This window comes from Sminthopsis crassicaudata, chromosome 4, assembly GCF_048593235.1.
Source record: "Sminthopsis crassicaudata isolate SCR6 chromosome 4, ASM4859323v1, whole genome shotgun sequence".
Lineage (NCBI taxonomy): Eukaryota > Metazoa > Chordata > Mammalia > Dasyuromorphia > Dasyuridae > Sminthopsis > Sminthopsis crassicaudata.
Window position 1 is genome coordinate 276,032,211 of NC_133620.1, and position 23,148 is coordinate 276,055,358.

Here is a 23,148-nt window from a genome sequence, read left to right on the forward strand (position 1 = left end):
GAAAAAAGGGATTAGATGCAATCTGGTTGGCCTCTTTATCAGCAATGGGGGGATGTTGCAGCAAAAAAAATTTTTATTGGATATAGACTTCCTAATTAGGAAAGTGGAATGGGTTGCCTTGAAAATGATAATAAGGGTTCATATTTATATATCATTTTCCAATGTGATTTCCCAGCAACAGTCTTTGTGAAGTGGGGTAGATAGGCCATAATTAATCCTATTTTGTAGATGGAGAAACTGAGTCACAAGAAGGTTGAGTCACTTTCTGAAGGACACATAGCTGTCAGTTAAGGGGGATCTTAAAGATTGTTCCCTACCCCCCAATCGTCTAACCCTTTCAGATAATAGATGAAACTAGGTTCTGGAGAAGAGCAGTCACTAACGTAAGACACACAATCAAATAGTCTAGTCAGTTCTCAAACTCATATCTGACTCCACGGCCAGTCCCCTTTCCATTATTCAAGACTGCCTTCCTCATGACTGCAGATTTAAAAGTAGATTTCAGAACTCACTCAGTTCAGGAACCAATTTCCACAAGAATTTTTTCCTGATATTTCTTACCCCAGTTTCCATCCCAAAATTACTTATTATCTCTCTTAGCTTTACTTCTACAGGCGGTCCCAAAAGTCTTGGTGCAATCTAAAGCTTCAATGCTTTATTATCTATAAAAAAATCTTTAAAACTGCACCAAGATTTTTGGTATATCTCCTATATATACATGTTATCTTCTTTCAGGAAGAGAATTTCCCTAAGGGCAAGACCAGAGTCATTTCTGTTTTCTTATCCCCAGGGTTTAGTCTTTTGTCTTTCTTTGTATTCCCAGTGATTAGCTGGGAAATGCTCCTGACCATGGTGTCCCATCCCCCCCTTAAAATTATGGCCATAATTCCGAAATGACTCCTCTTACCAGGGAGGTTTGGAGAGGATTCTCCATTGTACTGGTGGAAAAACTGATGTCCAGAAAAAAAAGGCAATGACAAAGTCATATACAGGATCCATATAACCTGGATCTCCTACCTCCTAGCACAGCACTTTTCCTTTCAAAAAGTTTGATTGATGCTATTTTTAAAATAACTTTTACTTCCTAATGAATATTCCCTTTCCATCCCCAACAGAATCCTGTTATAATAAATATGCAGTTAGGCAAAACAAATCAGCATGCTGCCCTTGTCTGAAGATGTATGCCGTATTCTACACCTAAAGTCAGTCCTATATTGTTCTCATGACCTTCCTAAGGAAGCGCCATGTCCACCCTCTCCCCACTGGGACGAGAAGAAGCCTGGGAAAATCTTGCCTTGCCTTCCCTGCTAGCAGTGATTGGGACTCCTGGACATTCTGCTCTGTGGTCTGGCTTCTTACGAATATCTGGGGTGATTCTGGGGGGCCTTTCAAATGTGCCCGAGGATTGTGGCCTCTATCCACTCATCTAGCTCATGCTAACTCCCCAGACAAGGAGGCTCCCTTCTTGCTAGGTTTTGGCGACATTACTCTTTTCCAGTTCCCCTACTATCTGTCTGCCCCTACTCCTCAGTCTCTTTAGCTGACCTGTCTTGGGTTGTCTTCTCTTTTCCTTTATCCCAGGAGTGGGGAACCTTTTTATTTTTTCTGCCAAGAGCTATTTGAATATTTACAGCATCATTCATGGGCCATACAAAATTATCAATTTAAAAAATTCAAGCAATGAGAAGTTGTACCTAGCTTTCAGCTCATCACCATCTGCAGTTGCCTTGGCAGGGCCAGACTAAATGATTTCAAAGTATGTTCCTTATTCTTGCTTTATTTCTCCCCCTTCCTCCAACATCAGAAACTACAGAATTTTCATCATGGGAATGATATAAACAAAGAAGCATTTCCATCTGCCTTGCTGCTCCACCCTAAGGACTATGGGGCCTATCTATCTGACTCGCAGTTAAAACCTTCCATTCTATACTATCTTTCTTGGTGATCTCATCAGCTCCCAAGGATTCAATTATCTTTCTGCAAATGATTCCCAGATCTATACATCTACTCTTAATTTTTCTTTTGAGCTCCAATCTTGCATCCCCAGCTGCTTTTGGAATATCTTGAACTAGATGACCCATCTCAAATTCAGCATATCTGAAACAGAAATCATTATCTCATTCCCATCTACCCCTACCACTGCCCACCAAAACAACAACAACAAACCAAATCCTTATCCTATTCCCAACTTTTCTGTTTCTGGTGAAAACACCACCCTTCTCTCTTTCACCCAAGGTCAAAAACTCGGTGTCATATTTGAACTTTGATTTATTTACACTCACCCTACCTATCTAATCAATCAAAATTTACATTCCTTTGGGCTGAGCACTCACAGGTAAGGTTATGATACCTCATGTGGATAGAAGGAAGAAAAGGGAAAGAATTTAAAAAAAGAAGAAAAGAAAAGAACAAATCAGAAAAGAAAAAGAAAGAAAGAAAGAAGCTGTGTCAAACAGACCTGTAAAAGACCCTATTAGTTTAAAAAGATCCAAGGTCTCTCACTGTCTGGAGCCATTTCTAGTCATCCGGATCTCTGCCAATGGACCCAGATGACACTGGGGGAGAAAGTGAGGCTGGTGGCTTTGCACAGCTCTTTCTCACTTAAATCTAATTCACTTGCATATCATAGCATCACCTCCCTGATCATCATTCCTGGTCTTCTTTAAGAACAAAGGATAAACAACAACCTCTGAGTAGTAAGAGGACCTACTCTAAGGGAAACCCAACTGGAATCAGCTAGTGGAGCAACACAACTTTTTCTCCCTTTTCTTCTTTCTCTTTCTCACTCCTCTTCCTCCTCTTCCTCTTCCTCCTCCTCCTCTTCCTCCTCCTCCTCCTCCTCTTCCTCCTCCTCCTCCTCCTCTTCCTCCTCCTCCTCCTCCTCTTTCTTCTTCTTCTTCTTCTTCTTCTTCTTCTTCTTCTTCTTCTTCTTCTTCTTCTTCTTCTTCTTCTTCTTCTTCTTCTTCTTCTTCTCTCTCTCTGTCTCTCTCTGTCTCTCTCTGTCTCTCTCTCTGTCTCTGTCTCTCTCTGTCTCTGTCTCTCTCTCTGTCTCTGTCTCTCTCTGTCTGTCTCTCTCTCTCTCTGTCTCTCTGTCTCTCTGTCTCTCTCTCTCTCTCTGTCTCTCTGTCTCTCTGTCTTGCTCTCCTTCCTTCCTTCCTTCCTCCCTCTCTTCCTCCCTCTCTCCCTCCCTTTCGCCCTCCTTCCTCTCTTTTTCCCTTCCTCCCTCTCTCCCTCCCTTTTGCCCACCTTTCTTTCTTTCTTTCTTTCTTTCTTTCTTTCTTTCTTTCTTTCTTTCTTTCTTTCTTTCTTTCTTTCTTTCTTTCTTTCTTTCTTTCTTTCTTTCTTTCTTTCTTTCTTTCTTTCTTTCTTTCTTTCTTTCTTTCTTTCTTTCTTTAAAAGGGACCATTTTCTGCCTCACTTCTAGCCTATCGTTAATCACAGATTGGATGTTGCCTCAGTCAAACTGAGATCTTTTATCTAAAAAAACCTTAGCTTAAAAAGACCAAGGTCTCTACATCCAGAACCATCTCCAGTCCTCCTGATCTGTATCTTCATAAAGATGCAGATGGAAAAAGTAAGACTGGTCTCTTTACATAGCCCTTCCTTATTTAAAGCCAATTTTTTTTTTTGCATCACCTTCCAGATATTATGGTTCTCATTGAGAAAACAAGGGACAATCAACAACAATGTATCTAATCTGTTGTCAAGTCTTATAATTTCTACCTTCACAATATCACATATGTATATGTATATGTACTCTCCATTCACACAGCTGCTAGCCTGGTATAGGCAGGCCCTCATCACCTCAAGCCTGGATTATTTCAAAAGCTTTCTATTTGGTTTCCCTGCCTTAAACCTGTCCCCTTTCCAATTTACCTCTACTCACCTTCCAAAGTAGTTTTTCTAAAGCTCACATTAACTATCACTTTCTTCTTTTTTTTTACTTTTTAAAAAAATTAATTTTATAATTATAACATTTTTTTTGACAGTACATATGCATGGGTAATTTTCCCAATCCTCTTTCAATGCACTCTAGTGGCTCCCTATTTATTACCTCCAGGATCAAAAATAAAATCCTGTTTGGAATTTAAAGTCTTTTATTACCAGGTCCCCTTTAAAAATTTTCATTCTTTTTATACTTTACTCTCCACCACATCCTCTAAAATCTAATGACCCACTTGTTGATCCTTCCTTCACACGTGGATCTTCTGGCTTTCCTGTCTTCTTTCAAGACTGCTCAAATCTCACTTTTTGCAAGAAGGTTTTCTAGGCCCCTTCAAGTTAGTGGCTTCCCTCTGAAATTAGTTCCAATTTATTACATATATATTATATATAGATGTTTGAAAGTTGTTTCCCTGCTTTTGGCCTTTTTCTTTCTTTCCTTCTTTTTTGCCTTTCTTTGTATGCTCTGTGCTTAGTACATAGTAAGTAATTAATAAATATTTGCTGATTGACTCACCAAGACTTATTTAACTTTACATTAGCCCTTAGCTCCAGTAGGATACTTTACAAATAACTGGCATTAGAAAAATGTTTGTTTAATGAATGAACAGTGAGGGAATCGGTAACCATTGAGTTCTCTGAACTTTGGAGTTGTTTCCCAAACTAATTTGGACACAGATCACTTTTGAGTCTGGAATATATTGATGGAACTTACACAGAATAGCTCAATGCTTTGATGTTATGCAATACTTTAGATATAGAGGTTGGGAAATTTTGGAGGAATAGAGGAAATTGAGCCAATTTTGTCTGTGTAAGCATTTTGAATAAAGACAGTAGGGTGAACAAATTGTGGGGTGTGAATGTAATATAATATTCTTCTACTATATGAAACATCAACTAAGAATTCAAAAAAACTTAAGAAGATCAGTATGAACTGATGCATTGTGAAATAAGCAAAATAGAGCCAGGAAAGCAATATGCTTTCCCACAATAATATCCACAATAACATAAAGGAAAGCAACAATGAAAAACCATTCAATGTCCCTCTGGGTAGAAGAAAGTAGAACTGTAGAAACAGGGAAACAAGCTGTGATTTCATCACAGGGAAATTCCAGTTGAGAAAACTTCTACTAATTCAGGTCAGCACCTTTTCTGCCATTTTTGGTCTCAGAAAGTTACCTAGATCAGTGGGGTCAGACTCAAATATAAACAGTCATTAAATCTACAAAAGTATCCCTGTAGGCCACATATTGAGTTAGAAAATTACTGATTAATACCATCTATATTCTGTTTTTTTTTTGTTTTGTTAAATATTTGTCAATTAGTTTAATCTGGTTACAGCTGCACTGGCCAGTGGGTTAAGTATTTTATATTTCTGGATGAGAGTATCTAGAGATTAGGAGACCCAATTAGGATGATCATAGATGGGACTGGTATCTAAGTCTAAAAGGAAAATATTATAAACATGATCATTTCAGTGACTAATTATGATTTTAGAAAACTGACAGTAGAATATGCTTCCCTCTCTTGGTAAAGTGGTTGTAGAGAATGAGACAAACTTTGTCAGAAATGACCAATGTGTTAATTTTTTTATTTAACTCTTTGTTGGAAGGGAGGGTTCTTTTAGGAAATAAATGTTTATTTTTAAAAGACACAGAGAGGTAACATGACCTAATGGAAAGAGGACAGTTTAGGAGTCAAAAAGAGTTCAAGTCCTGTGCCTCTGACACAGTACTTGGCATGGTATTTGAATACTTAACAAATGTTTGTTGACTGATAAACACATACTAGACCATAGTCAGGGAAATGACCCAGACAATTCTCTAAGACAGAAAAGTTGCCAATCTGAAGTTCTTTACATAGATGAAAACATATGGTTGGAGGAGGGCAGCAGAATAGTTTGAGATACCAATTTCACATTTAATAATCAAAAGGAGTAAAATACTATTAGCACTGAAAATGTCACAATAAGGTAAGATGGTAGAATACCAGAATTCTGTTAAATATGATTTGAGAAATAGTGTTTTAGAGAGATTCTTGGAGGATCAGAGAAGTGGGGAGGTCTTTACTAACCCTGGATTAGTTAGGAAGAATCTTATAATGAGATCCCTTCTGCAACATAACTAGATGAACTAAAAAGGGTCTATTCAACCCTTAATTACTTTATTACTTTATTATCCTTCAGTATGAAGAGCTACATGTCAGTGTGTTTCCTTTTTTTATCTTAGTGATGAGTAAACTCCCTTAGCACTAAAGGTAGAAGAGAGCAATCCTAAGGTTAAAAGAAAACATTTTCGGGTGTCTGGTCTTAAGCTGACTGGAAAGAGCCAATATTGATCCTAGAACAGATCAGGAAGGAGGAGGAGGCAGAATTGGAGAAGTAATAAAACTAGAGCTTGAAACAATCTCTGAGGTCATCTAGTAGAAACTGATTATTTTACAGATGAAGAAACTGAGACCTTGGGGAAAGTTAAGTTAAATGCACAAGGTTACATAGTAATCAACAAAGACAGGATTTGAAGCCAAATCTTTTAATTCTAGTATTCTTTACATTGTAAATTATTGACTTTTTGCTAATTCCTTCCCTCAGAGAGGAATAAGTGAACTAGACTGGCAGATCTTAGTTTAGTATTTTCCTGAAAGAAAATAACTCCCTATGAACTATGGGCTACCCCAAAGCTGACACAAATCCTAATTTTCTCATGCACGTGTACTATGTCTCCCTTTGTGTTCCCCTAAATTTCGCAGAGAGCTGGGCCCCAAGGAGCTAGAATTATTCCCCATCCCTTTTGTTATAACTGACAAAAAAAGGGGGGGAACCCAAACAAGCATTTATGAGGTGCCTGCTGTGTGCCAGGCACTGTGCTAAGCACTTTAAAAATATTCTCTCCCTTAATCTTCACAATAACCTATATCCATTTTACAGATGAGAAAACTCGGTGAGAGAGATCATGTAACTTGTTCAGGTCACATAACTAGTAAGTGTTTGAGGTCAAATTTAAACTCAGATCCCCTAAACTTTAAAATGAATGGAAGCAAGACTATGAGTATGGGCACTGAACTGGAGAAGGCATCTGATTTTTCTTCCTTGTGCTTACAAGGGAACCAAGATGTCAAAAATCCCTTCAATGGTCTTTACTTGATAGGGTCTGGGTATGGATCCCCTATTAGGCTATAGGCTGAATATCAGAGAATGCTAATGTATTAGCTAGTTACTTTATCTGGACCTAGTGAGGGGGCAACCCAGCTCTAAATCCCAGAATGGATTGAAATTATGACTGATTGATTGACTCCTCACCTTGGGGACCCATCTCCCCCAGCAAGGATTGGGAATTTACAATAGGGATAAAAGAAATCAAACCCTAAAAGTCTTAGGAGATGGGGGCGGGTGGGCTAGGAAATTCACTCTGATTGGTTCTCTCTGAGGAAGGATGAGATTTGAGTTGGAATGGACCATAGAGTTAATTTACTCTAACTCCTTTGTGCACAGAGTCACACACAGCCAAAATTCTTCTTTCTCAGCCTAGCACTTTTCTCACTACAATTCAGCCAGTATTAAACCCTGTGCCATGCAAAGTGGGGAGAAGGAGCAGAAGGGAACTGTCAGAGGAAAACTCAATCTAGCTCCTCCCACCCACTGCGGAACATCAGTCCAAGCAACCTCCATTCCAACCTCTTCTGCTTCCCTTAGCCTACAGTTCAGTGCAGGAAGGTACCTCTTGAGTAGTTGTTGGGAGGCTAGGGAGAGTCTGTCCTCGTTTTACTACTTAACTGTAAAGTGCATATGGTTCTGTCTCTCACTTCTCTTTGTTTCTTCATCTGTCTTTTCCTCTCAAGCTCTGTTTTCCTGGATTTGGGTTCTCCCCCTTTTTTTCTCTGTGCTTCTGGCCTCTATTTCTGATTAATCTCCAGCAGCCACACTCCTTTCCAACTGACCAGAGGCCTTTGGGAGCTGGGTCCTTCCCAGCACCTCATGCCCTTCCCATCCTTAGAATGTGCCTAGGAGCACACCACGGAGGAGTGTATACATTAGCTAGTTACTTCTCTCTGTTCCCAGTAATCCAGCTCTAAATCCCTGCTGTGGGTTAAAATTATTACTGACTGACTCCTCACCTTAGGGCTCCATCTCCCCTAGCAAAGACTGGGAACCTACAATAGGGATAAAATAAATCAAACCCTAAATGTCCTAGGAGATGGGGGATGGGGTGGGCTAGAAAATTCACTCCCATTGGTCCCCTCCGGGGAAGGATCAGATGTGAAGAAGAGGTTTTCTTCCACTGGGCTTTTGTTTGTTTGCTTTTTCACTCCTTACCCAGAGGAGAATAACAGTCTAGGAGAGTGTCCAAGCTGCCCTGGGGGTTGGGCACTGCGGCAGTTGCTCTGCAGTGCTGATCTCCCTCTCCCTCCCTCTTCCTCCTTCCCCAAGCTATTTCTCCTGCCCCACCCCCACCCAGTAATTCAGTCTCCGCTCTCTCCCCATGGACCCTCTTCTGCTGTTTCGCTCTGCCTGTTTCCCCCCTTTCTGTTCCCCCTTCTCTGATTCTTATCTCCTTTTCCCATTCACTCTTAACCCTCCACCTCTCCTTTTCCTGAGTTTTTCTCACTCACCCTTGCTCTGTCACCTCTTTCCCTCCCCACTTCTGTCTCTTTTCTCCTTCCTTCTCTTTCCCTTTCTCCCTACCCCCTTTCTACTCTTAGCATACTAGACTCTGCCATTGTGGCCACTCATTTACAAGGTCAGAGGCCCTCTCAGAGTCCTCAGCTTTCTGTTTCCACTAGCTCGAGAAACAAGGGAGCAGAACAGGAATGCAGGCTCCTGCCAGCCCAGAGACAAAGATAGGGAAGGGGCGCTGTGCCAGCTCAACCTCCTGGGCCAGGGTCTCTTCTCCCCCAGCCCCTCCTCACCATCCTCCCAAAAGGAAACCAGGACTGATCCCTGGGCCACCAAGCCCCCACCGGCAAATCTCTCTCTCACTCCAGAAAGCTAGGAACAGACCCTCCCTTCCTCAGATGGAGTTCTAGTGTAGCCCGACTCTCCGTATGCGCCTATGGGGGGGAGCCGGTGTTCCCCCCTCTCTCTCAGGGTAGTGATTGGCACACAGCGTAAATATATGCTTAACAAGGAAACTAAGGAGAAGGAATGCAGCTCTCTCTGCACGCCAAGTGGCAAGTGGAGATCCTGACGCCCCTTAGTAAGGACCCAAACAGCTCTAGTTCGGGAGCCCCCCTCTCCCTGCCAACGAAGCCTCAGCAGGGAGGGGGAGGGTTAATATGCCCAGGAAAGCCTTCCTCTTCTTCTCCCTTCTCCTTCCCATGGAAGCCCTGAGCCCAATCCTTGGGACCGGCGGCCCTGAGGCGACGGAGAAGCCCGGGGGTGACCGCCAGAGCAGGAGAGCGGAAAGAAAGCAGGCAGAACGCTGGCGGATTCCTGGAAGGAGTCTTTAATAAGGATTTGGTAGTATACAAGCTCTCCGGATTGTCTGGATTAACATACAGGGACTTTAAAAAGGCACAAAATCCTTTGCACAGCGGCTGGGGGCCCTTAGGGCGCTTCCTCCCTCTCCCCTTTCTACCCCCGCGCGTGTGCGTGTCGGTGCGTGTCCGTGTCGGCCCCCCACCCCCGTGACCTTGCGCGTGTGCGTTTGTGTAGTTGGTGTGTCGTCTTCAAGTGTTGGATTTGTACAGTACTCGCAGTCCTAGGCAGCCCAGCGAGGCGAGCGGAGGGGAAGGCGAGGGAGAGCGGAGGGCGGGAGCGCGCTCAGTGCATGCTTTTATTATACAGAGGCCAGAGCCCGGAGCCGCTCTCTAAACCGCTATGTACACCAGGGAAGGGCAGGACCCCGAAAAAGGAGGAAAACAAAGAAACAAACAGAAAGAAAGAAAGAAAGAAAAGAAGCTTCCAATTGTTTCTTTTCTTGTTTCTTGCATGCTTAGTCTGCCCCGGGGGAATAGTGCAAGCGTATAATACAGTATTATTGCATTAAAAAAAGGCGGGGGAAGAGCTGGAGTGATGATTGGAGGAGGCTCAGGGGATAAATCAGCTGTGGCTCAGGATCTTTTGGGAGATTCGGGTCTCCTGTGCCCCCAACCCCAAGCCTCCTCCTGGCCAAGAAAGCGCTTCCTGGCCAGCAGGTGCTTGCTGAGTGAAGGGTGAGGGTGGAGAGAAGGGAGAGGAAGAAGGATGCATATGGCCTCAAAGTTGGGCTGAGCCCCCCCCCCCCCAGGCTGAGCTGCCCAATCAACACCCTCCCCCAAATGGTCGATGGGAATGAGGATGGGGATGAAGGAATGTGGGGCAGCCCCTCTTCTTGCTCAATACTGTCAGAACAAAGAAGCCCTAGCCCTGTCTCTCTCTCTCTCTCTCCCCCCCCAACCCAGCCCCTAAAAATGGGGAGAATAGGAGGGGATCAGTGATGGAGCAAGTGCAAAGGAAGCAGATGTTGGTCCCTGAGTTTATTTTGTGGGGAGGAGTGGAAGGTTAGGGGCCCCCCAGTGGCCTCCATTATGGGGGGCAGTAGGAGAAGAGAGGGGATAGGGATTCTTGGAACAATGGGCATGGCCAGTGGGGGCCAGGACTGCTCGGAGAGACCCAGGCTCTGAGCTTCGTTCTCCCTCACTTTAGGCTCTTTGGCATCCAATTGCAAGGCCAATTTTTTTTGGGGGGGGTTTGAATTAGAGGTAAGGGAATGGATAACCCAGCTCTTCTGGCTGGTGAGGTAAAAAAGGATTGGGGGAAGGTGGAGTGAGAGGGAGAGAAACCCACTGAGCCAGGAAAATAACCCCCTTTCCAAAATCTCTTTCCCCAGGCTCAACTCCCTCGATCCCCACTCTGGAAGCACGTAAAAAGGTGGGGGATGGGACTCCTTCCGCTACCCTCCAGGCCCCATCTAGGGGAAAGAGACAAGAGAGCTGGAGGCCAAAGGAAACAAGATGGGGGGGGGGTGAGAACATAGACCAGGACAGGGGCAAAAAAAGAAATCAACATATATACAAATAGCAGCAGACAATTGGGGAGGAGGCGCAGCCAGGTCCCCAGCTCCTCTGGGAGGAGCCAATGAGAAAGAACCCCCACTGCCAGCTTGGGGGCTGAGGTCACCCCAAAGTGGAAGCTCTGGAAATCTGTGTGGGAAATGGGGTACTAGGCCTGGGGCATAAAAGAGCAGAAGCCATCTCGGGGGGGAGGGGAGGCAGGCTTCATAGCCAAGCGGACAGGTGCTGGGAGAAAACCTCCCTTACCCATCCCGGGCCCTAAGTATCCCAGGTGCCACGCTCTCCTCCCACGCCAGCGTCCCTATCCCCGGTCACGCGGCTTAGTTTAGCAGCTTGTTAAAAAGACACAAGATACATTCGTGATGCGATCGATCGCCGCTGCGGGGGTGGGGGGCAGAGTACAAAGTTACTACAGTGAATGAACTTTTGGGAAAACAGCCCAGAAACGCCACCGCCTCCGTCCAGTCTGAGCTGGGGAAAATTTCTAGCTTGTCGTTGGGGGCAGGGGGTTGATATGCCAGGAGATGAGGGGCAGGGCAGAGCTTTGTGTGGCTCAAGCAGAATTACAAGTCTCACGAAAATAAAACTTGGGTGGGGGCCATCGAAAGAGAGCAAAAGGGTCTTCTTCAACCCCACCCTCACTATGCGTCTGCAGGCTGGAAAGAATGAAGTTTGGGGGACCATCTTGAATATGAGCAGTGCCACAGAGCCTTCTTGGGACAGTGCCCCCCTTCACAAACACACACACACAACTAACGGTTCCAGACAAGGGTGTACGACTAGAAGTTCCCCCCACCAGAAGGGCACTTGAAGTCCCCAAACCCACCCTACAATCTCCAAACCTCATCCCTCCTAGGTTATAGCCCTTTAGTGTTCTGATCCCGCCCCAGCTTGCCCTGGACTACCAGAAGTCAGCAAGATTGAAGGATTCCCTGCCTTGGCCTGACCTTTTCACTACCCTGAACCCCAGAGTCCTCTCTGTGCCTGGTATTGTGCTGGATACCAACCCCCCTTCTTTCTGTACTCACTCCCCACCCCAATCCTCAAGTTGGTGGGAAGCCTGAAGGAAAATGGATCTTCTATCATTAGATGGTCCAGGTACTGGGAAGGCAATGAACTCGTCAAACTCATCCAGGAAAGACAAATTAGAACATCCCACTGCCCAACAGCAGAGATGCAGGAGTTGGGGAGATGGGGTGACAGAGTGGGAGAGAAATTTTAAAAGTTAAGAGATGGAGATTCACACTTAACTGAACCTGCCCCATGGCTTGGGTACAAAGGTAGAGATGGGAAAGGTCTGGTACTTAGTTAACTAGTGTGGATCCATTAAAACTGTGGAAAATAGTCCTGGGGAGAGGATGTGAAGATCCTTTGAGGTGAGAGTTAGTGAAAAAGTGATGAAAAATTAGCTATTACTTTGAAGTAAATAAAGCCCCCCTAGACTGTTCTCTGGCTTATGGATCAGGGCTTTTGCAAAAGAAACTTGTCCTTTCCCTTTAATGAAAGCTGGTCTAGAATACTCCTTAGACCTTTGTAACCACTCTACAATGCCAGTACTTGTAGCACCCTGAGGCCTCTCACCAGCAAAAGGGTCACTGGCCCAGGTCCTATCTTTTAGGTTGGACTTAATCCTGACAAAGACTTTACCCCAGAGTCTCTCCCTTCCTCCCCTCCCCCATTCATCCCAGTCAAGAACTATATACCGAACACAGTAAGGAAAGGAAATATCCTTGAAAGCTGGGTAGGATACTGGCAAACTGAAGAGAGATGAACTCACTACTTCTCCCACCCAGATCAGCATTAATCCCCTCTTCAAAATGATTTGGTCATCTTAAAATCAACACACCCAGCATCCAAGGACACATAGAACAGAGTACTGGGCTCTGTAGCTCTGTTTCTGGGATAGAACAGGAGTAAGAAGGAGCAGGAGAGAGATTTCAAAGCCTCTATGGCCTGCCTGTCAGGCTTGGGTGAGGTTACTACACATCCTCCCAGGCCCAAATTGAAATCATTGATAGAAGTAGCCTTAATGATCCAGCCTAGGATAAAAGAGGCAAAATAAGAAAGGGATGGAGATCATGAAACCTAATGCAGTTGCAAGTGGAAATCCCTTAAGGAGGATATAAAAGGTTAATAATGTACTAGAAATAGTCCAGAAGTTCCAAATTCTAGTCCCTCATTAGATCAAGGGTTAAGGGTTAATTTTTCATGCCTTCCATGGATTTTCATGCCAATCCATTTGCATTGGATGAGTGGACCTGGCGCTTGAAGGTGTTTGAAAGTCAGGGAAAATTGGGATGGGAGATAAGGGTTGGCAACTATTCTGCCCATCTAATTCCTGCCCTGGGACCAAAAGCTATTAAGACCTTTCTAAAACACACCAGGAAGACCACATGGCTATCTTTGAAAACTTACATGGAGTCACAGAATACACTCCCATAAACCCTCAAGTATGTAGCTGCTCATGCACATACATGCCTTCATATACAGACAGGCATATGGCATTTTAGCTTGGGATAACAGAAAGAGTCCTAGATTTGTAGTCTGAAGACTTCCATTCAAATCTTAGCTCTGTCACTGCCACTGTCTGGCAAGACATTTAATTCCCTCTGGACTTTTTTTTTTTTACCTGTATCAAATAAGAGAGTTTAATTAGATGATATCAGGTCCTATGATCCACAGACTTTGCTTGGCCAAAAAGCAGGAGCTTCTCTTTAGAAGCCCACTTAGTTTGAGTGGGTCAAGGAGAAGACACCTCCTTTTCAGACTCCAAAGTCTGGGCCTCTCCACTCTCCAGAAAGTCCAAGGCCTACGCATTTCAAAAAAGACAGAATCAAGGAGTCATTGGATTTCTCAGGGACTTCAAGAGCAACCTGATTCAACTCTAATTTTACAAAGGAGAGAAATCTGGAAAGGGGAAGTCCCAAGGTGACTTTTTTCAGGATATCAAGCTGCTCTCTCATAGATGTTCAGAGGCCAAAGAAAAATCATCCTAGTGCCTTTGCTACTAGACCAAAGAATTCAAATTCAGAATTCAGTAGGACCTGGGTATTTTGTTAAATGCCATATAAATTACTCTGCCCTAGGGACTATTTCCAAATACAAAGTCTGCTTTTGAACATCCAGTGTTTCATTTGGGGGTTCACATTGACCAGGCTTCCAACTACAACTGCATTCTGACCTCTGCCCTTGCCTTTCCGTCCTGCAACTTCAGTCACTCTGGTAAATGACTGAGAAGGAGAGGGTGGGAAGGAACCAAGATAAGGGAGTAAAGCCTCCCCCAGAAGTGAAAGACTGTTTCCAGGCCATTCATTAGGAGATGCATGCAGATAATATGGGTGAAACCTGCTCTGTTAATCCTCTTTCAAAGATGAATCAACAAGGAAAGTCCTAAACTCCTATTGGTGAGGGAGAAAGGGAACAGGCTGCTGGTTATTTTGGGGAAGGAAGTCATCTCACACACTATTCCATTCTTTTAGGGAAACAAAGAAGGGAAAAAGGGAAGAAAAAAAAATTCCCTTTTCTACCAATAAATAATTTAGGTAAGTAAAAAAAAAAAAAGACTAAATAAATAAACCAATAAGTTAGGTAAGTTCCTGGTTATTTAGCATCCTCAGGAAATGAGATACTCTGGAAAATCCAAAAATTCTGTTTAAAAATATGCCACACGAAGTGGATAGAGCACTTGAATTCAGGAGGACCTGAGTTCAAATCTGGTCTCAGACACTTAACACTTCCTAGCTGTGTGACCCTGGGCAAGTCACTTAACCCCAGCCTCAGAAAAAGAAAATAAAAAAAATAAAATAAAAATGTGCCACAAACATCCTTTTCCAAGTAAGCACATCAGAAGTCATCCAAACAAAGGCTGGGCTCATTCCATGTAGGGAATTGCCTTCATAGAACTGCTTAAAAATCACACAAAATTTTCTGCCACCTTATTGGGCAGTCACATCTCACTTTAAGCCACACAGGATTGCCAATCATTCCCCAGCCTGACTATCTATGCCACTCTGAAGTACTAGCTCAGAATGATTTTTGACTATTTACAAGAAAAATAAAATCATCTTTAAAGACTCCAGGGATATCACCCCTGAAGGGCCTCAGACTCCAAAAACAATCCTCAAAGAGGAATTTTAATGTGTTTTGAGCTATGACCTCCCAAATGAACTACTCTGAAAGGCTGGGCACTGGATTACATTATTTGAGTTCTTGATTAAAAAAAAAAAGTCTCTATACCTTATCATAAGGTATTGTTAGAATAAGGTTGCAGTTTCCCAAAGGGAACACAGTAAAATGCTAAAACCCTTCTGAATGAAATTTGATCTTTGATGATTTAGAAAGTATTCATGATTTTGTGGATGTGACATCAGTGATTGCTGAACTACAACTACATGAAAGGACTGATTAATGGAGAATTCTAGTTAATAGAATGTCCTCTAATAATGCTGACTTCTTTCACACTGACAGGAAGTGACTTAATTCCAATTAGCCCAGGTCTTTGGAAGTCTCTGTTGATCTTCTCTTAGGGGAGAATTCTGGGGGTAAGGGAGGAAAGGGTAAGTCTCACTGATAAGGGGAGGGGCCTTCAAGGTAGTTAGAAATAGAAGGAACTAAAAGGAATGGGAAAAGATTAGGGGACTGAAAGGGAAGATTCATGGAAATTAAGGTATATTCAATATTCTCTTGAATTGAGGGCAATTAATGAGATAACAAAAAATGAGGGGATAAGCAAAATTTTAAAATAGGTATAGATGGGGTAGTCCTTTGAGAGTCTACTGGGAATTCAGCTCAGGGATTTGTCAGAATTGAGGAAAAGAGTGGGTTATTGGGATGAAGGAGAGGATAGGTTAAAGGTTATCCCTATCCTTAGCTTTTATCCTAGGGATGGATGGCTTTTGGAGTTGATGATCTACCTGCCTCTGTTTTGTGCTTTTGTTTCCTGGAGGCTCTTTGCTTGCCACTTCCTAGAAAGAGGACACAGAAGAAATCATTCCTTACCCTCCGAAGAAAGCATTTGGAAGTTTCAAGGGCAGCAGAGTCAAGGACTGGAAATTGAATTACAAATCTGGTAGAGGGCAGAGAACTCAAGACCTCAAATTGTATGAGGGAATGGGACTGCCAGTGAAGAATGCTTTTTTTTTTTTTTTTTTTTTTTTTTTTTTTTAAAGCTTGTTGGCCAGAAGAAGGTGTAGTAGGAAGTGGAGAGAATGCAAAGAGATGGATATATGATGTCTAAAATCCTTTCCAGTGTCAACACACTACAATTCAGATTCCAGACACAGAAACTCAAGCTAATCAAATCTGAGACCCCTGGGTTGGAGACTTGTGAAGAGGATGGAAGGGTGAGAGAAAAATCCCTGCTTCACCCAGCCCCCGACTTGTCCACTGAACTGGAAGAGAATGAAATAGAACCATCATAGGATCATCACTTTAGAGCTGGAAAAGACTCTAAAGTGATGAAAAAGACCTTAGTGGTCATTGAACCCAACCGCCCAGTTTTGCAGATGAGGTAACTGAGGCCAAGGGAAATGAAGGGAAATCCGAGTTAGTCACCAGAAATACAAATGAAGAGTGGCCTGGTCCCTAAAGACTTCCCATCACCAAGGGACCCATGATCCTGTAACACCCTGTACCAGGGACAGCTCTCCCTTCCTCGGAGTCCTAGAAAATAGAATATCAAAGCTGCCAAAGACTTTAATGACCATCTCTTCCAAATTCCTCTCCCTTTTTTCCATTTGTGGGATTTCCTTGGGATCACCAACTCCAGCTAGATACAGCTGGTAAAAGAGGAGGCAGGGAGGCGAGGGGGTAGGCTTAAGAAACTGACAGCATGGAGCTAACTCCTCAGTAATAAAAAGACAACCCTCCCCACCCCTCAATATGTTAGGGCAAACACCAGCACACACACAGCCAGCTAAAATTAGCTTCTTTACAATAAACACATTTGAAAACCCTCCGGGAGGGAGTCCCAGCCTCAGACTGCGGTTTTCTCCCGAGTGCCGCCCTCTCCTTCCCCCTGAGGGTGGAGGGGCCGGATGCCACTGGCCAGTATGAGGTGGGGAGGCACCTTTGCTGGGCCCCAAGGGACATTTCCGAGGAACACCTGAAAGGGGAGGCTGAGGGCCGGGAGATGACTGGGAGACACTGCCTCTGGGATGATGACACTGGCGATAGGGGCTAGGTCCTACGGGCTGTTTCCTAGGGGAATGGGGGGGGGGGGAGAGAAGTGAGCCTTCCCTGCCTACTTCCCCAGACCGGGCCAGTGGTCCCCGTGCTCCTCCTGAACACCTGCTCTGGCTCAGCCGCCTGCTCTGAGGGCCTCTGGCTGCTCGGACGCGGGCAGCAGCGCGCTCTCTCCCTGCCCTGCCTCCTGCCTCGCCAGGTGGCCAGAGGGTAAGTCCCACAGGGCAGCAGGAGTTGGCGGTCACAGATTAAACGGCGCGGAGAACCCTCGCCCCGGACTGACCCCGAGGTCTGGGACGCCCCATCTCCCTGACACCTTCGCTTCCCTGCACTGGACAGTGCGTCATCTGCGTCTGAGAGGCCGGGGAGCAGCGCTAACGCCCATCACCGCCACCCCGGCTCCCCGCCCCTCCTGTCGTCCCGGACGAAAGGGAAATGGGGGCAGAGATGGGATGGGGAAAGAGACCTTCTGTCGTGTTTGGGCTGGATGGAGGATGGTTTTTGAGTCAGGAAAAGGAAATGTTACAGTACCTTGAGCCAATGTTATTGGGGGTAGCATGTATTGCATGATGGGAAGGAAAAGTGTGTGTGTGTGTGTGTGTGTGTGTGTGTGTGTGTGTGTGTGTGTGTGTGTGTGTGTGAGATTATTGCATTCTGGGAAGGAGCCACCTTCTCTGTCCGCCCCCCTCCCTCGGCGTGCCCCCCTCCCCGCCCTGCCCCCTCTGGTGGGGAGGGGGGCCCAGCCTAGGTCTTGTGGGTGAACCGGGCCCACACCTGCTGTAGCTGGGACCTGGAGATTCGGAGCACCGAGGGCATGAGTCTGTGGTTGCCTGGCGCGAGGGGCGCGTGGCGCCGGTGGGGCGCTCGGACTGGGCTGCTCTCGGCCGAGCGGCTGCGCTGAATGAGGGAGCCGGAGCCGGGGCCGCCGGGGTGAGGGTAATGTTCCGTCTCCAGCGTGGAGGAGGAGAACACGGAGGACGCCAGTCGTCGAAGGGGGCTGTACCTCGGGAGGGAGTGCCCAGAGAGTCTGTCCTCCTCCAACTGAAAGAGACCAAGAAGAGTGGAGGGAAAAGAGGCGTCAGGCACAGACTCGACAGCTCCGTCTCGGGGGGCCAACACGCCGCTCACAGCCCCCTAGACGCCGGCGTCCCTGGGAACACTGGGTGGGGAGAGCGGGACACGACTCGCTAACTGAAGCCTGCCTCCTAACCTCTGCCGAGTGCTCCGAGCTCCTTCCCGACTCCTCCCCCCAATCTCCACTCCTCCTCCTTCCGAGGCTACGCCGGCCCCTTCATCCTCTCTCCGCCTGCCGCACGAGTCACTCAGCGGAACCTCCTCGGTCCCCGACTCACCTCCTCCTCGAAGCCTTCCCCGAGCAACCTCACCCGGCTTTACACTTCCTTCGCAGGGAACCCCGGAGGGACTTAGGTACTCAATATTTATCAAGCCCTTTTGGATTTCTCCATGTGTTAGTTTGCAATATTAAAAATAACCCACATTCCCATTGTGCTTTTACATCGTCAGTTTGCCTCACAACAAGGCCTGAGAAGTAAGGAGTGTACAAATACTTGCATTATTTTGGTGGGAACTTGAGCCTCGGCTTGAAAGGTCTGTGACTTGGCCAGAGTTAGTAAATTGGTGAAAATCAGGTTTAAACAAGTCTATCGACTTGCAAGAACAGTATTTTCTTCATTTCTTCACTATCCTCTCCCCTCCGTCTCCTCTCCTCTTTTTTCCTCCTCCTCTTCTTCCTCTTCCTTTTTTCTTCTTCCTTTTCCTCCTCCTCCTCCTTGTTCTCCTCCTCTTTCTCTCCTCCTCATCTTCTTCCTCCTCCTCCTTCCTTTCCTCCCCCTCCCTCTTTTCTTCCTCCTCTTCTTCCCCCTCCTCTTCCTCTTCTTCTCCTGCTCATCCTCTCTTTCCCCTCCTCTTCTTCTTCCTCCTCCTCTCTTCCCCCTCTTCTTCCCCTCCTCTTCTTCTTCCCCCTCCTCCTCCTCTCCTTCTCTTCCTCCTCCTTCTCTTCCAGCTTCATCACACCATAGCAGAACACTTTACAGACGGCAGCAATATTTGGATGAGTCAAGGGAAGTTAGTAATTGTCTGAGTTATGGCCCCTTTCCTAGCACAGCTACTCTTGATCTAGAGAGGCAATTCCAGCCAACCCTCATGCCAAGGCAGGATGTCCCTGCTATCCCAACAAAGGTTTGTCCTTCCTCTTTCTACCCACCTTCTTCTCCCCTCTCATTCCTGTAAGAAGCCCTTCACCTTGTAGTTCTCCCTTATCAGTTCCAATTAGCACCTGCTCTACAAGTTACAATCTTGGTGTCTGAATAACTGTTAAATAACTTGCTTAAAATGTCACATAGCCTCTCAGGAGCAGGACTTAAAACACAGTCTTTCAGACTACAAAGTCGACTCTGTTGAAGTCATTCTTAAACTGTTTCATGTATAAGATTTATCTTCCTTCACACTGTACATTCACTAAATCTAGTGACCATTGTTTTGAATTCTGGTCTACCTGGAAAACAATGTAAGGGTTTTGAACTCAAGGAGTACAGTCCATGGTGCTGAATTCTGCTTGATTTACCTACTCTGGACCAGAGCTTCTAAAACTTTTTCTCATCATGATCCCTTTTTACAGGGAAAACTTTTTACATGATTTTATCACCCCTGCACTCAGATCAGATATCCCACATGGGGTCAAAACTCATAGTTTAAGAAGCTTTGCCGTTGAGAGATTAAGGAAGTGGATGGATATTCGGCCAGAAAATGGAGGAGGGTGAAAATGGGCATTTTCCACCCAATCAGCTGCTCCCACATTGTTCTCTACTATCCAGAAGGGCAGACCACCAAGCAGTGTTCTGTGGTCTAGACAGCTTTAATTATTTCCCCTCTGTCCTGAGAAAATCAGGCTGACTCCCACCCCTAACTCTAAGAGCCTGAGACTACCTGGTATGTGTGAATGGACAGAGGTTAGTTTTAGTCACTGTGAACAGTTTAGTCTTCAGTTCCCATCACTTATTCATAATGCTGATTTAGACCTGGAAGGGGATTTTAGAAGTCTTCATCACAAAAAGGTTAACTTGCCTAGGGTCACATAGTAAGTGTCTGAGGGAAGTTTTGAGTCTAGTGCTCTCTCCTTTATACTATGATGCCTTGGGGATAGTTTAAACTGTCTTCAGCAAATGGCTCTGGGGATATCTTCAACATAGTGTCAAAGCCCTCCCTGATTTCAAGCTTTGTTCCATTCCTTCCCCCATTTCCCTTGGGAAGGGCCACTCTATTCTCTATCCACACTAATCACAGCCTTGCCTGGATCCTAACATATGGGTCTCTTATATCTTCAAAGATTGCTTCTCCCCTAGCTATTTTTCCCTCTACTGAGCTTAGCACAGTGCATGGCACATAGTAGACATTTAATAAATGTTGATTCATTGAATGATTATTGACTACGACATAATATATGACATCACTCCTCAATCCATGAACCTTAGAGAGTTATACTCTATGACCAAGCATCAGAAATAGATGTGTGTTCCCACCACCTGAGGAGAGATTGTCCTGCCTGTGTCCCTCCAGTGATCCCAGTTATTAGCATATCAGACTTGAATCCTGCCCCAGGAGCTGGCTGCTGATTTCTGGTGTGACTCCTCATTCCTCACTTCCTTTCATTCTCCTCTGAAAGTTTATACCCCAGCATACTCCTTTTGTTCATATGGCCTCTTCCTAAAGGCAGAAAGCTGGCCCAAGATGCCTTCCTTTGAGCCATGGGACATTTCACTCAAAAAGGTAAAACTTGGCTGCAACCCCCTCTACCTCTCTCACCATGAATACTCTTTCCAATGCTACTTCCTGCCTCCAACACTCACAACCTCTTTCTCCCTTCCTTTGAAACAATCGGGCTGTAATGGAGGACATAGTTTGGTATATCTATTGGGCAAGCACCAGACAAATGCAGGGCTTCTAGAATTTGATGTAGAATTTCTTCTGTTTCCTCTAATGGATCTGCTGAGAAAAAGTTTAAGCTGCTCCTTATTCTGGGAATGGGAGGAATAAAATACTGGAAAAAGGATCTGTAAGTGATGGGGTGAGGATAGGGGACAGGACGGAATGCAGTCTTGTTTCCAGTTCAGGAATAACTTCCTGCACAATCCTGGGAAATATACTGGGAGCATATTTCTCTGGCCTTCAGCCTACTTTCTTGGGGTTGGGAACTGCAGGGAAAGAATGGCAAAAGGAGGCAAAGGGTTTGGTAGACAGGAATTTGAAGGATCCTTCTTTTTCTTTGGAGTTCAGCTGAGGAAGTTAAAGAAAAATACACTTTAGTGGGGAAAAGGAGGAATAGCCAGCACATAGTACTAATCCTTCCTCAGTCAATTCAGACTTGAGAGCCCACACTACAATTCTAGTTGGAAAGTTCTATCTTAAGTCTTGCCTCCTTCTTTATGGACACTCTCCCTCCTAGAAGTGAAATATGAAATCTTTTTTCCCCTTTTCCAAGGAGGCTCAAAAAGAAGGGGGCTTTACTATCCCTCTATCCCCACACAGCTGCAAAAAGAATGAAGAAGTAGGTGTTTGGAAGTAGGTGTTCTGTTTCCCAATACATATCTTCATGGCCTACCACCTTCAACTGTCCCTATGGGGAATATAGAATGAGGAGATCCCTAGAGAATCAAAAGACCTAACGGGAAGTGGGTCTAGGAAGGATCCAAAGTGAGAGTATGGTAAATGAAGTAAGAAGTTCTATACTGGGGCAGCTAAGTAGCACAGTGGATAGAGCACCAGCCCTGAATTCAGGAGGACCTGAGTTCGAATCTGGTCTCAGATACTTAACACTTCCTAGCTGTGTGACCCTGGGCAAGTCACTTAACCCCATCCTGGGGGGGGGGGGAGTTCTATAGAAAATGCCTAGAGACATGTACTTGAGAGACATCATTCTTGAGACTAAATTCTTACTCTAATAAACTCTCTATTTCCCATGTTGATGCAGAAGGGGAATTTTGTTTTGTTTCCCCACAGAAGATTTTATTTCATAATTTTGCTTGACTTATGCTAGATATAGTATACTAGCAGGTAAGCAATTTTTGACCCCCCAAAGACTGACTGGGTTGATTGGGAGCTTGGGAGCTGGCCAAGGATGAAGACTTCATTGCTAATGGTACATAACTTAGTATTAGTTCTATTTGAATTGATTCCTCCAAAAAGAAAAATTTAGATCATAAGCTCTTTGAGAACATGCTCCAGGGCTTACTCATCTTTTTATGTCCCCAATGCATGCATGCAGTAGATACTTAATTCAACATTTATTAAACATTAACTATGTTTGATATACCTATGCAATAGGCATGGACGTACAAGAAAGCCATAATACAAACACTTCAGTAGGATCATGGGACCTTAGATTTCAATGCAAAAAAGACCTTTGAGGCTCTTTAGTCCAACCCCCTCATTTAAGACATGAAGAACCTCACCCAGAGTCATAGAGATAGCAAACTCACACAATATTCAAAGTCAGGTCTGTGACCTAAAAAAAAAAAAAAAAAAAGTGAAAGGACCCACAGACTAATGGAGAGAAGAGAATATGAATCCTCTCCATTAGATCAGCAAATTGTAGATCTCCTTATGCCATGCTCTCAATGCACAGTTGAAACATGAAGAACTTATATTCATGGCTTCATATTCATGGAACACATTCGGGCAAAAGAGAGCTCTATAGAAGTGCTTCTAGGAAAGAGGGAGACATCATCTTTAGCTAGAGAGAATGGATAAGTTGGTAACTAAGCTGGACCTTGAAGGAAGAAGAAACAGAGATGAAGAAGGGAATGAATTCCAGGCATGGAGGGCCAAGTTGGGCAGAATGGTACACCCAGGTATTTGCATGAATGTATAATATCAGAGAACATTTAATAGTTTAATGTAGCTAGATCACAGAGTGTATAAAAGGTAGTAATATGAGCAATTAAGTGGTACAGGCTTGAAGTCAGAAAGACTCAGCTTCATGAATTCAAATCTAGCTTTAGGCACTGTGCCGCCGGG

At 44.7% G+C, this 23,148-nt stretch overlaps 1 protein-coding gene across 1 annotated transcript in view; it reads right to left on the bottom strand.

The window, feature by feature from the left end:
• TTBK1 (tau tubulin kinase 1) overlaps positions 1-23,148 on the bottom strand; it is a 66,710-nt gene that overhangs the window by 9,866 nt on the left and 33,696 nt on the right.